This window comes from Acomys minous (assembly GCF_964271855.1).
Source record: "Acomys minous genome assembly, chromosome: 14".
Lineage (NCBI taxonomy): Eukaryota > Metazoa > Chordata > Mammalia > Rodentia > Muridae > Acomys > Acomys minous.
Window position 1 is genome coordinate 76886607 of NC_140496.1, and position 15338 is coordinate 76901944.

Genomic DNA, 15338 nt, shown 5'->3' on the forward strand with positions numbered 1-15338 from the left:
AAAACAATAGTGGAGCTAATAAGACCCAACGATTGGGTGGTGGTGGCAGATGTGTGCATTAGTCAAAAGTCAACAATATACAATCTTAAATTGGGTGATTTCATTTATATAATCATAGTAAAATATAATTTAACATTTTTTTCTCACCAAAAAAAAAAAAGAGAGAGAGAGAAAGAAAAAAACACAAACCCCAGAATGACAGACTCTGCCTGAGACGTGACATGTGTTTTTAACAAAGAACTCACTTATAACTAGAATGTATAATGAATTCTACAGCCAGTAAGAAAATAGTAAGCCACCCAACTGCATAAAGAACAAGCAATTTTTCAAAATGCATTTCACAAAAGAGAACATCTAAAGGACCTAAAAGAGACTAGAAAATGTTATTAACAGCCAGTATCACTGGACATGCCCCAGAATAACTAAAATAAAAAGACAGTACCAAGTTCAGGCATGAGTCTGATAAAGGTTATGTGTAATGCTGGTGCAAGTGTACCTTGTACTATCTACTTGGGAAAGAATGATAGCGCTATGGAGTATAGGTGAAGATATATAAACTGTTTATTTTCTAGTTGTGCATTCCATAAAAACAAATATGGGTCCTAGAGAAATGGCTAAGCAGTTAAGAGAATGAGCTGCTCCTGCAAAAGGCCAAGTTCAATTCCCAGCACCCAAATGGTGGCTCATAACATCTATAACCTCAGTTCCAGGAGATCTGATACTCTCTTCTGACTTCCACAAGTGCCAATATTGCATGATATTTGATCACACTGTGAACCCTGAAATTGTGTTGTTTACTGGAAAAACCTGTTTCTAGTTGTAGTGTGATTCAGCCATAGCACACACTTTTAATCCGAAAGCCTTCTGTTTGAATATTGTAAACAAGATTAAATAAAGTCAACCATAGGTCAAGAAGTATAGCAAGCAACCATTTGACAGGAAGTGAATATAGAGGAAAAGCCTAGAGAATACAAGGAAGTCAAGGGGATGAATACAGAAACACATAGAAAATAGAAGAGAAAGGCATTCAGTTTGATAGAGTGCAGATAGAGTGAAGGAGGAGGCCTCTTTTTCCTTCTGGAACATTGACTGAGGAGGAAGGCCAGCTGGGGGCTTTCCCTGCTTCTCTGAGCTAACAGGCTTTCACCCCAGCATCTGGGTCCCAAGTCTTCATTGGTAAAACTGAATGATTGAGTTTTTTTTTTTTTTTAAACAGATTGTATCTCTCAATGTCATAGAAACCTCACCATCAGCCCAAAGTTGTGAAGAAGTTAAATGGAATCCTATCAACCCATTAGATTAGAGACATATTTAAAGAACCAGTTGTCTCCTATCGTGTGCATTCATCTCATGTGAAGCAGATTCTAAATTCATGGTCAGTTCAGAACAGAATTATACTCCCAAGACTGGAAAGATTTGGCAACCACAATATTGGAACCTGGTCCTCAGCTACAATGGCAATCATGGTGGAAAGAGGAATTAAAGCTCATTAAAGCTCATAGAACAACAAAATCAGGCCAGAGGTATTGATATTTGCCAGGATCAGCTGCTAGGTGAAGGTCAGTACAAGGCAGTTGGAATTTGATGATCACAGCTTGACACTATGTCATCTAGCACCTTTAAACACTTGGGATAAGGTTGAAGACTCAGTCAGTTACTAAAATTATACAAGGCCCAAAAGAAATGCTCACTGGTTGTTTTTGTTGTTGTTGCAAAGACTGATGTCATCTGTAAATAGAATAGTATCAGATTCAGAAGTAAGCTTTTGAAAATACTAATTCAGAACGCAAAGGGGTAATCAGGCCTTTAAAGGCAAGATCAGCATCAGTAGAGGAATGGATTATAGATACAGCTGATATTGGATCTCAAATTTGATGCCACTCTGACAGGAGAAGTAATTTCTAAAAGTTTTTTTAAATAAAAATATCAAATGTTTTAATTGTGGTAAGCCAGGTCGTTTGAAAAGAGGTTATAGGCAAAGCATTCCTAAAAATAATGTTTTTTCCAGAGATAATTTAAAAAATGTCCTTAGCCTTCTGGAGTATGCAGAAGATATGGCAAAGCCCAGCATTACACTAATGACTGCAGATCAACACGGGACAGGAATGGAAACCCGTTGATATAATCTCCTGATGGAAATGCCCAAAGAGGCCCCCTGCAGGCCTTGATATCAAATTTGATTCAGTCTTTCCCTGTCATTGTTGGAGACACTCATCCACAAAGAAATTTTTAAAATTTAATGCCTATTGTTTAAAAACATCACTGCTCTAGATGTAATCTTGGACAGAACAGTTTCAGTAGATAAAACAAAAAATTCAGGTGAGACCAGAAAACAAGTATTTTGGCAAAGTGCTATAAATGATCAGAGACCTAAGCTAAAAATGAAGATAAATGGCATTGAAATTGAAGGTTTAGTAGACACAAAAACATATAACAATAATTTCACCAAAATCTTGGTATCCAGATTGGCCTCGTCAGAAGGTAAATATTCAGCTTCTAGGGATTGAAATTTTTTTCTCACATAAAACAAAGTGCAAGATGGGTCAAGTGTATAGGGCCAGAAAGACAAATAGGAAAATTAAAGCCATATGTGGCTAGTATAGCCATGAATTTATGTGTACATGATTTGCTGCAGCAATGGAAAATATAGATTAACACTCTTCCAATCTCAGAAACAAACCATAAAATAAAGAATGCTTCTGAGAAAAAAATATTAAGAGGTATTATCAAGAACAGTCACAGACTGTCCAGGTTGTCCATAAGCATACACAATAGCTGTTGCTCTTTTGAAGGTACCAACTACCGAACTTTGATATAGTTAACTGACAAACCCATGTGGGTGGAACAATGGCCAATGACAAAAGAAAACTCATAGGCACTCGAACAGCTGGTACAGGAGCAGCCACATGCTCACATTGAAGAATCTGTCAGTCCATGAAATTCCCCTGTGTTTGTTATTAAAAAAAAGATATCATAAAATGGAGGATATTAACAGATTTAAGAGCCATAAATAAAAAGATTCAGCCAATGGGCTCTTTACAGCCTGGAATCCCATTGCCTTCTTTATTACCTATGTCATAGCCCTTGATAGTAATTTTTTAAAATATTGCTTTTTCACAATCTCTTTGCATGAGTGTGATAGGGAAATGTTTGCTTTTTTAGTACCTACTTATAATAACTGTCCAGTAAAGAATTATCATTGGAAAGACTTGCCACAAGAAATGTAAACAGTGCTACCTTCTGCAGATATTTTGTACAATAGTTGTAGAAAGAATTCATAAAGTTTTCTCAATCTATAATTTGCTATAATATGCATTATATTTTACTGGCCAATTCAGATGCAGATGCCTTAGAAAGCATTTTTATGAAATAAAGATAATTTTGTCTTGCTGGAGATTACCAATTGCTCCTGCAAAAATACAAAGAGATTATGTCAATTATCTATAATGTAAGATAGATTTTTTTTTAGAAATTTAATAACCACAGAAAGTACAAATCAGGAGAGATAAATTACAGACTCTTAATGATTTTCAAAAATTGCTAAGAGATATTAAGTGGCTATGGTCCACAATTGGATTAACTACTAAAGAGCTAAGTAACTTACTTCAAACCTTACAAGGTGATAAGGACTTAAATAGTTCAAGAAAATTATCAGCTGAGGCTAAAAGAGAATTGGCTATGTAGAAAAGAAATTACAGGATGAACATGTGGATCACTTAGATCCAAAGCTAGATTGTATTTTGGTTATTTTGCCTTCTACTCATTCTCCCACAGGAATTCTTATGCAGAAAGAAGATAATATTTTAGAATAGATATTTTAGCACACAGAGTAAAAAAATAAATAAAATTAAAATAAAGATCTATTTAGGAAAGGTTTCTGAATTGATTCTAAAAGGATAAATGAGATGTTGTCAATTAGCAGGAATACACCCAGCAGAAATTGTGGTACCTTTTGCTAATGCTGAAATTGCCTCATTAGGGGCAGAAAATGAACAAGGGCAAAGAGCTTGCAGTAATATGGGAAAAAGATTAGCAACAAATCTCCCCAAACCAAAAGACTTCGATTTATAAAAAGAACATATTGGATTCTCCTTTGTATAGTAAAGTGAACACCAATTTCTGGAGCCCCTGCATTCTACATGGATGCAAATAAAGAAAGAAAGGCAGGTTATAAGTCAGGAAAAATAAATAAAGTGGCTCAAAGACCTTATGATTCTGTTCAAAAATCAGAACTGAATGCCATTCTTATGGTATTGCTAGATTTCCTAAGAATCTCTTATTATACTTACTGACTTGTAATATGCAGAAAGAGTTGTTTTACTAATTTAAACTGCTGAACTTATTCCAAATGATTCAGAATTAATTTCAATATTTACTCCAATTGCAAGTAATCAGAAATAGAAACAATCCATTGTATGTAACACATATCAGACCCCATACAGGTCTACCAGGCCCTATAGCACAAGGTAATGATGAAATTGATCAGCTATTATTAGGGCACATGCTAGAAATCTCAAACTTTTAAAAGAAACACCGTGTTAACAGCAAAGGTTTGAAGAAGAATTTTTTTTATCACTTGGCAATAAGCCAAGCAAATTCTAAGAAAATGTCCTACTTGTTCTTTGTATAACCAAAGTCCATAGCCTAGAGGAAGTAATGCAAAAGGTACCCAAGAAATAAATTTGGCAAATGGATGTTTCATCAGAGTTTGTCAACCAAACTGATGGACCAAAACTAATGGAAAATAGCAGCCTTTAGAACAATACTGAGGAAGGAACCATAAAATCATTGTAGCACTATTAGCTATAGGACAAACAACTACGAAAGGAAAAAATCGATATCATCTCCAATTCATGGTGCATGTTCAATAGTATAGCTATATGGCAGGCTGCAATTCAAAACAAGTGTTCTTTGTGATCTAAAAGTAAATACACTTAAATCTTGAATTTATATATAAAGGGAGATATAGGTATATTTATCCACATATACTAAGATAGTTGGTTTCAATTTTTCAAAAGCAGGTTTTTTTATTTCAATTAAAAAATAATACTCTATCACCAAAAAAAATTTTTTTGCCCTAGGAAAGATATAACCTGCCATAAAAAGAACTCCCAGAGTTGGGGTTGGGGCAGGGTTTTGTTTTTATCTTTCCAGGTGAATAAGAGCATCCAACTAAGGAATCCAGAGACCATTGGAAAAATGAAACATCTAAGAAAAAGAGAAAATGTCCAAGAGAATATGTCCAAGAAAACAAGTAAATTGGCCAAGTGGTATCACCTGTCTCTGTTGCCCTCTACAGACATAAGTGACAAATGATCTTTATGTGGTCCCAATTCAATTAAAAAATAAAGCTGGCTTTGGGGTTGGAGCATGGCTCACTCCTCTAAACCCATACATGCATGCTTGTTAAAGGAAAATGAAAAATCTCTGTCTCTTATCAGAAGAGCCACCTGGTATGGGACAAAGGAAAACAAAAATAAATAAATAAGGAACTATTCTATTGCCACTGATCCCATAATCTTTTGGTTTTCATCTGACTTTAAAACTTTTCTTAAGGTATATGTATTATCTCAAAATCTATATGATTATTATGTATATATAAACTTCCTGTCATGATATTAGTAGTAATACAAAGTATTAATTCTATAAATAAGCTTCATCTATCTTCCTGTACATGTATTGAGGCTTGAGTCTGAAGCAGGTAACTTGGAACAAAGTTTTTTTTTTTGTTCTGGATGTACTTAATAGATTGTGGCCCTCAAACCTTTCAGAGATATGTTTAATATGGCATTTAAAATGTTTAAGTTTTCTACCATTTCTAACAGTAACCTTTGAGGTCTCCACAATGATGGGGCCCTGTAATGACAAATCCACCTGGACTGTGGTAACTTTAGCCACTGGGATAAACTATCCCATGCCTCCTCTGCCCCCAGGTTCTTCACAAACAGTAGACACCTTTGGGTTGACTGCTGTGCTCTACCTAGCCAGGATTGCTACTAAGCTGACAAACACCACCCAAAGATCAGCTTCAGACTACAAACTGCTCAGGGCATGCAAATTACTGAATTCACAGGAGACTGACATAAACATTTTACAGAACCTGGAACTCAAAAATACTTAGTAAGACTGATAACTACAACCAAGCTGGACATTATGGAAAGCTTGGCATAAATAACGTTGTTATTGAAAATAGTTTCAATGTGTTGGAATTACAATCTTTCCTTTTTATTTAGACAAAGGGAAGGAAACACGGCAAGATATTTGATGACACTGTGAACCCAGAGATTGTGTTGTTTACTGGGGGGGGGGGGGGGGGGGCGGGGGAACCTGTCTTTAGTTGTGGTGTAGTTCAGCCCTAGCACACACATTTAATCCTGATAACAATTGTAAACAGGATTAGTAAAGTCAATCATAGGTCATGAGGCAGAGCAAGCAACTAGTTGACAGGGAGTGAACACAGGAGAAAGACATAGAGATTAAGAGGAAGTCAGGAGGACAGACAGAATGATGCACAGTAGAAGGGAGGGACATTCAGCTTGAGGGTTTGTTTTTGTTTGTTTGTTTGTTTTGAGATGGTATGGAGAAGGAGCGTTCCTTTTTGGGTGACATGGGATGAGTAGGAAGGTCAGCTGGGTGCTTCCTCTGCCTCTCTGAGCTAGCTGGCTTTCACCCCATCATTTGGCTCCTAAGTCTTCATTGTTAAATTCTGATGATCGAGATTTTGTTCAAAACAACACACCAGGCATACACATGGTGCAAAGATATACATATAGCCAAAATACTAATACACATAATTTTAAATATATATATCTATCAGTAAACATACACAATAATGTTTCTTGTAGCTTCATTTTTAAGAGTGACAAATACTTTTATCCAAATATCAAATAAATGTTGGTGCATGGTTGAACAAGGGGGATAGTTTATGAAAAGGCATCATTAGGCAATTTCATGACTGTATAGAATGTTCTTACATAAATAAACATAGCTATGATGCCACAATCAACATCTTATGAGACCATTGTTTGCATATGCTATTATGTATGAATGTGAAGGATCATGATGTAGCCCTACAGTTACACTTTGTTCATTTTTTGTGAGCACTGAATGAATTTCACAGCACAATCTTTCAAAGACAGGGGAGAGCTGATAATAACATCATAGATTTTGTTTCAGTGAGTAGAGCAAAGTGGAAGTCAAAGCTAAGAGAAGATGCTATTTATAAAGGAAGATCGGAGCATTTGCCTCTCATGTGATGAGTAATCTTCATCGTCAACTGGATTGGAACTGGAATCAATTAAGAGACATGCCTCTGGGGGAGGTGGTCCATGAAAGCATTTCCAGGAAGCATTAGCTGAAGAGAGAAGACACTCCCAGAGCGGGTAGTACCTTCTGAAGGGTGACCCCAGGTACAAAGAGGTTGGGGGAGAAAATCAGTCTTGTCTGCCAACCTTCTGTTCTTCCTGGTGTCTGTCCCTAATGCTGCTTGCTGTTGCTGTGGCTGGCATCCTTCACTAAGATCAGACTCCAGCTTTTCCAGCCTAGTAACATGGACTGAAGAGCAGTAACTATCCAGGAACCGTCAGGCCTTTGGGGCCACATTGTGACTGCTGAGGCGTATGCAGGCCTGGCCATATGTAGACCTGGCCATATGCAGACCTGGCCATATGCAGAAGAATAGTTGCCCATTTTACTTGAAGGGGGGAAAGATATGGAGCAGAAGAGTGAAACAATAAAATAATGTTTGGGGCCAAACTGAGAAGACGTGTGAAATAGCAAAGTAAAAAGAGTTTACAGTTATCATGGGAATGGGGGGAGCGTGTGAATAATTGAAAAACATTTACTTGAGAAGTCCAGGTGGTGAAATCTGCCATCTCTTGTCTATAATTCTAAAACCAAAAAAAGACTCTAAAAATCATAAGTATGAGGTTTTCTGCCAACCTTTTGTTTTATTTTGTAGTTTTTGAGGGAAGATCTTACTATGTAGCTTTGTCTGGCCTGGAACTTACAGAGATTCACCTAGCTTTGCTTCTGAATAATTGAGATTAAACAATAAATCATTGTGCTCAGCTCCTTCAGCCTATGTTTTTTTTTTTAAGAAATAATTTCCTTGGAGGTAAAAGCCAATTTGTTCTGATTTCTTTTGGCATGAAGTTTAAGCTGAACCAATGTGAATTCATTGTTTTCTTTGTTCTACTTAGTATGACACCCAGTTTCACTGAATCACTGGATTTGATCAAGGGATATTGGACAAGTTCTAGTTAGGGGAGATTTTGTAAAAAATACATCGTATATTTGCCCCACTCTATTTCCAAACATCTGAAAAGTCCAAGTCAAAATCTGCCTTACAAAACCTATCTAACATTTTCAGTGAGGGAACATCTCATGTGACAATAGGTGGGGTGGAAGAAAAAGAATGAAGGCAAGGTGACCACTTTGAAGACTCAATAGTTCTAGCCAGATAAAAATAAGAACCTGAGGCAAAAAGAAGCCATGAGACTGGAAAAGATGGCTTAATGTAAGACTCACTATGAGCCAGATGCGGAAGCTAATTGGATGTAATGGGATGAGAAAACAAAGGACATTTCAAGATTAAGTCTTGGGACCTAATGGTAATATATTCAACAACAGCATCAACAAAAGAAATAGACTGCTAAATAAGTTTGGTTTAATGGTGCTGATTTGGGATACAGAGGAACATACAATTAGTGTAGACAGAGTTAGAAACAGTTGTTTGGTATTCAGGAGATGCCAGGACCTGAAGAGTATGTCTAATATGTAATTTCATAGCCAGCATCATGAATGTCCATATATTTTATATTCTCATGCTATCAGAAATGTAGATTTGAGGAATCCATTCTTCTGTCAGCTCTGACTCAAGAGGAGACACTCTGGCCAGAGTGTGTCAAGTTGTTAACTTACCCACAATGGCTTTCTTCCTAGCAATGCTACTACAGATTTCCCACCAGTATCTGAAGGTTTTTGGTTTGGGTTTTTTTTTGGGGGGGGGTGGGTGTCCGTCAAGCTTATTTATTTATTTATTTAAAATTAAATATTTTACACATATACTTATATTACTACACATATATACAGTAAACTACCTACAACAAGAAAACCACAAAACAATCAGGAATTATATTAATGTTACATTCATAGCGTTTTGCCTATGTGTATTTGACAGCCTTGAAGAAAACATCTTTCCTATGTTAGTGCATCTAAAATTCTGAATGTAAATCAGTCTCTCTCATTTCTCATCATTATCAACTTAAAACATCTATCTAGGCCTAAAAACATCTTAATCCCTAAAAGACTAAGCTTAATTATAAAATTAAACTATCAGCTAATTAATTTTATTCCTTCTCAAGTCTCTGATGGGGTTGAAGACCAATATTTAATGTTTTCTAGAAGTGAGAGCTTGGTGAAGAAGAGATTGCAATTTGTTACATGGGTACAAGATGAAAGTCATGTGGTTGCAATGTTTTCAGTGGGTAAGAGATGAGTTTCTCCTTCTAAAGGCAGGGCCATTTGTGGGTTACTTCTTAGGAAGTATAATACTTCATCTCAGGCTTTAACTTGAATAGGCCAGGTATTTAGCCGCCCATTTTCCTGGATGTTTCTGTAAAGATCTGAGGTCTGTAAGGAAAGAAGATTGCTCTCCATATTAGTGCTGGGTATCACCCAATCAGGGGAAGACCCACATAAAGTTTAAGACTGATCTTCTCCCAAGGGAGGGTGAGTACTGGCAGCAGACTACCTCCAGTAGCTCATCCCAATGTCTCCAATCTGACAGACTTGGGATTTAAAACCCCAAAATTGGCTCTTTCAAGCCTCTAGCCCACCAAGACATTATTTTATATTTGTCATTCTCTGTAATTACATACGCCAGTTCCTTGAAGTAAGCAAGAAAATTTCTCCCCAGTGATAGGCATATATGTACATATAGAAATTATTATTTCTAAAACCTATTGCTTCCATTTACCTTGAAAGCTCTAAATAAAAAAGATAGAAGAAAGAAGGACAAATGATTTCACATCATGTGCAGAATTAATATCTATAATCTAGGTTATTTGGAGAAAAAGCAATGCAGTCAAAGCCTAAATGGTGTGGGGTGGACTGCCAAGATAGCTCAGAAGGAAAAGATGCTTGCTGCCAAGCCTGATGGCCTGAGTTCCATTCCCAGAAGCCAAAGGCAGAACTGACCCTGGGAAGCTATCCACTGACCTCTATATATGTAATATGTTCTATAGTGCGCACATATTCTCACACCTACACACACACACATACACACACACACACACACACACACACACTAATTAAACTTGTTTAAATTAATGGTGGAAAGCAGACCAACTGAGGCATCAAACCGGTTGAAATGATTACTAGTGATGCTGTTCAGTGGTAAAGCACTAGTTTTGCCTAGAATGTACCACGCTCTGGGTTCAATCCCCAGCAATGTGCTAAGTAAATAGCATTAGTCAGAATGAAATTTTCTTTACTTTTTGGTAATTTTTGTAGAGCACTGGAAGTTTTCAAAAAATCAGCCTTTGGATTTTTTTTTGGTTGGTTGATCAGTTCATTAGTTTGGTTTGGTTTGGTTTGATTCAGTTTTAGGGAAAGAATCTCTCCATGAAGCCTCAAATGCAATCTTATACTGGAGCTTGTCAAAATAACTGAATACTTGATATCTAGCTCTTAATGTAAAAGATGATTTTTTTTCTTTATATCAATTTGAAAAGAGCACTAGAAGCGAATGTAGCTATATTTTCTCTCCAGGAATTACTTTAAAATTCTTCCTTTAAAATTTTATCAACATCCTCGCTCTGTGTCATAAATCAGTGTTCAAAGGCCTCACTCATTTTAACATCCCACCAGGGATTATATAGAACCTGGTGAACAGAAAGTAGCAAGCATTTTGAACATGTTAGAGGACTCGAATTTATAAGAGGGAAGGAGCCAAAACCAATACAAATTCAGAAACCTTCCAATTTGGTAGATGTTTAGGGGCTTGGTTTTTTGAGATATATTTCAGAATATGTCTGTGTGATACATTGTTTTATCCAGTTCTCTCACCATTAAGGTATGTTCCTAGGAATTCTTGGAGTTTGGAAGCAATAAACCCACCTTTGATTCATTTCCAGTTATCCTTTGAGGTTGCCTATTTTGATGGGGGCCCAGAGTGAGAAAGGAGAAAAGACCCTGACTGTAGTGCAAGCTGTCCGATGACCTAGGACCTACACATAGGAAAGTCTGTGGTGGGGTTGAAAAACCAGATAGTTTAGTTTTCCAATTAAGCTTAGTTGTTTAGGGGGTAAGTTATTTTTAGGTCTAGATTGATGCTTTAAGTTGATAGAGATGAGATATAATAGATACTGATTTACATTCAGAATTTTAGACTCACCAAGATAGGAAAGATGTTTTCTTCAAAGTTGCCAAATACAAATAGCCAAAACACTATGAATGTAACATTTATATAATTCCTGATTCTTTCATAGTTCTTCTTGTTGTATGTACTGTATTGTATTTATGTGTAAAAATTTAAAAACTATAAAAATAAAAATAAAACTCAGCTGTGTCATGTGATGTTTTGCTGGAAATTTTCTTGTGAAAGGGCACATGATGTTTTTCTGGAAGCTGTCTTGTGAGAGGGCACATGATGTTTTACTGGAAACAGACATGTGAGAGGGCATGTAATGTTTAGAAAGTATATAAATAGAACACCACAGACAGTGAGGTGACACTTTTGCATTGTTGTACCTTGCAATGCTTCACTGGTCTTCGCTGGTCTGTATTGGTCTGTGCGGGTCTTCAGTTCATAGAGAGAAATGCACCAGAAAACTTTTCACAGTACTCTGGCTGACTCTGGCCTCTTCCCACTGACTCATGCTCATTCAGGGGTCTTTGCTGTTTCTCCTGAATTACGCCCCCACTATGGACTTGTGTTGCTATTTGGTGTTTGCTATTGGGTTGAACTGCTTGTACCCTGACAATGCAGAGTAGAATTAGCCCAAGGAACCATGTCTAAATAGGGCCACAATCCCTTTTTCCTACTAACCTTCTTCCCTACCTCAGGTCAGTGTGTTAGAAGGAAGGCAGAAGTGTTTAAGAACCTTAAATAAAATGGAGTTTTGAAAAATCAAAGCCTTGCCAGGCAATCGTGGCACACACCTTTAATCCCAGCACTCAGGAGGCAGAGGCAAGTGGATCTCTGAGTTTGAGGCCAGCCTGGTCTACAGAGTGAGTTCCAGGTCAGCAAAGGCTACACAGAGAAACCCTGGCCCAAAAAAAAATCAAAGAATCAAAGCCTACAGGCCATCACTAGAAGATGCTGCCCACTATAAGAGGTTGCAGGCATATTGTCCCCTCACTTATTCCTTCCTGGAAATTCCATCATAGATCTTAGAGGCATGTCTCCTACTTGATTTGAGATCCAATCAAGTTGACAATCAGGATTAAGCACACTCACACTCTGGAGATGAATCTGAAGTCTCTTCCTATAGTACCATCAAATATGATCTTGCAGACAAGGTGTCCCCCACAAACTACATGCAAATGATAAAAGACACATTTCCCAACAAAACGGTGTAGCAATGAGACCATAACTATGCAATAGGTCTTTCCAAGTACCAAACGACCCTGAAGTACCTAGCTAAAAGAGTATATAATAACCTACGCAGACTCAGTCATTAGGGCAGGAAGGGGACAAGAGCCTCTGACACTGAGGTGTCATTATACAAAGTGTAAAGCATGTACTTTAGCCAGTCAAAAAACATGCTCTCTCATGCATGCTATGTCCTTCTTCAGGACATAGAGCCAGGACTCAAGAGATAAAAATAAGGCTGATACTTTCCAGTATTACAGTTAGTAACTCTATCCCAGAATTTATTACCAAGAATGTTTCTACTAGAGCACATAAGATGGTTTAAGTGAACAGAAAGCTAAGACTAACAATTAACTGTATTGGGCTAAGTCGCTAGACCACAGGGAAAGGCTCTGGTACTGGCTGGAGTGGCTAGTGAGATTGTTCTAGGGAAGGCAGCTTGCTGCTACACATTGGGGTCAGCAAGGGAGGTGCGGAACCTACTGGTTCTCTAGGTGGCCTCATCCAACTCTCGAATTTAACAGTGTGTGTTTTAAGCAAGTCAACTATTAAGGGCTCACCTTGTATCAGAATGAAGATCCTGGCCACTGAAGAAAAACCTCAAATAAAAAAGTAATAAATATCAACCACAGCTTCCTGACCAGTTGTACAAAATACAAAGTAAGCATGCAAGCTCTCTTCACTACTTGTCCTGGGTATCGTTGTATGTAGTAACTGTTCTTTTCAAATCCACATCCCCTGGTGACTTTATGCTAAAAGTGTTGCTGGTAGTGATCTTTATGATTATCTTTACAGAATATCCAGGAGGGAATATAAATGAAACTGGAAGAATTAACTTTAATAAAGATAATAGTAGCTGTTAAGACTTTGTCTCTCCCTTTAGGGAAAGAAGGTTAGAATTTCTTCTGTGTTCAAAACAATAGTTAGAAAAATATATATATATATATTTCTATAAATAGATATAATATATACATATATATATCACGATTATATATACCAGTATTATAGCTGAGCAGAAGTTTAAAAGCTGCATAAGTGATGTATATGGATACTTAGTGGCTAAAACTGGAAGGTGAAGTGGTTAAAGATTTCTACCACACTCCTCACACCCAGCCACATTTTACTATCTTTTGTTTTTTCAGCATTTCTTATCCATGTCTACCTTAAAGACACTCTGTTAGAAAAACTTAAGAGTCATTTCCCCTCCTAAATGGATAACCATATGCTTTAGTTTGTTTTCATTGCTGTGATAAAACACTGACTAAAAGCAACTTGGGAAGAAAGGGGTTGATATGCCTTACAGGTCATCAAGGGAAACCAAGGCAGGAACTGAAGCAGAGACCACAGAGGAACTCTGTTTACTGGCTTGCTTCCCATGGCTTTCTCAGCTACCTTTTATATATAGCCCAGGCTCACCTGCCTAGGGATGGCATCTCCCACAGCATGGCTCTGCTACATCAATAGCAGCCAATAAAAGGCTCACGGACATGCCCACAGGCCAGTGTGTAGACAAAATTCCTCAATTGAGATTCTCTCTACCTGGGTATTTCTAAGTCTGTGTCAGGCAGGCAAGGACTATCATGCTGACCATGAACTCTCAGTGTTTTCCAGCTCTACCTTCAAGTCTGTTTCTACTGTTTGTTTCTTGGTGTATCCAATTATCTCTCATTACTTGTTGGACACTGAATTTTAAAATATCTCAGTGATAAAATTAAAGGGTTATAAGAATGATATTTTCCCCCAAAGAAGATTCAGGGGATTGAGAGCTTTAGAATCACAGACTTCCTCAATCCAAGTTCAAGGTCTAAGATTTCCTAGATCTAGTCAGAATCCTCCGTGTTGAGCTGGATCGACTGGTTCGCTGAGCTCACCCTCCTTCCTACAGCACAGTCCTTCAGGAGTCTTAGTTTCCTCCCTCCTCTTATCCCCTAGAGCCCAAATTTGTACTTCTGAGTTTTTCTAACTTGCAAAAAATTAAGTCAACGCTTCTGCTAGCCCTCCTAAACTAGCTAAGATATCCAAGTTCATTTCGCAGGACTTACTCTTTTCTTCCAGCAGTTCTGACTTCTTGACTTAGTAATTAGAAAATGTTTGATACTCCTTTTCACTCTCTTCTATGAGAAGCTAGTTTGGTCTTAAGAAACAAGTGGCCAGGTGAAAGCCTTTAATCCCTACATTTGGGAGGCAAAGACAGGTGGATCTCTGTAAATTGGAGACCAGCCTGGTCTACTCAGCAAGTTCCAGGACAGCCAGGGATACATAATAGAAATCTTGTATCAAAGAAAGAAAGTGGGAGGGAAGGGAGGAGAAAAAAAGAAAAGGAAAAAAGGAAAGAAGGAAACAAGAAATCAGAAGTTCAGAAGTCAAGCTCCACCACACCTGGCTAAGGAAAGCAAAATGAAAGGACAGCTTCAGGTTTTGGTGGCGCACACCTTTAATCCCAGAACTCGGGAGGCAGAGGCAGGCAGATCTCTGTGAGTTCGAGGCCAGCCTGGTCTACAAAGCAAGTCCAGGTCAGCCAAGGCTACACAGAGAGACCCTGTCTTCTTCCCCTAGGCAGCAGCATGACTCAGCAGTCAAGGTTCTTGCCAGCAATCCTAACTACCTGAATTTCATTCCCACGACTCTTGAAATGGAGGCAAATAGCCGACTTCTGCAAGCTGTCCTCTGACTCCACTTCTATACTGTAACACATGCACACACCCACACACATACACACACACAAACACATAAAACATAA

General features: G+C 37.7%; 1 long non-coding RNA gene across 1 annotated transcript in view; it reads right to left on the reverse strand.

The window, feature by feature from the left end:
* Nucleotides 1–13171, reverse strand: part of LOC311582852 — a 33231-nt gene extending 20060 nt beyond the window's left edge. Inside the window, exon 1 of the long non-coding RNA XR_014774276.1 lies at nt 13159–13171. This is a non-coding gene — a long non-coding RNA (uncharacterized lncRNA). The remainder of the gene's footprint in view (nt 1–13158) is intronic.
* Between the last annotated feature and the right edge of the window lie 2167 nt (nt 13172–15338).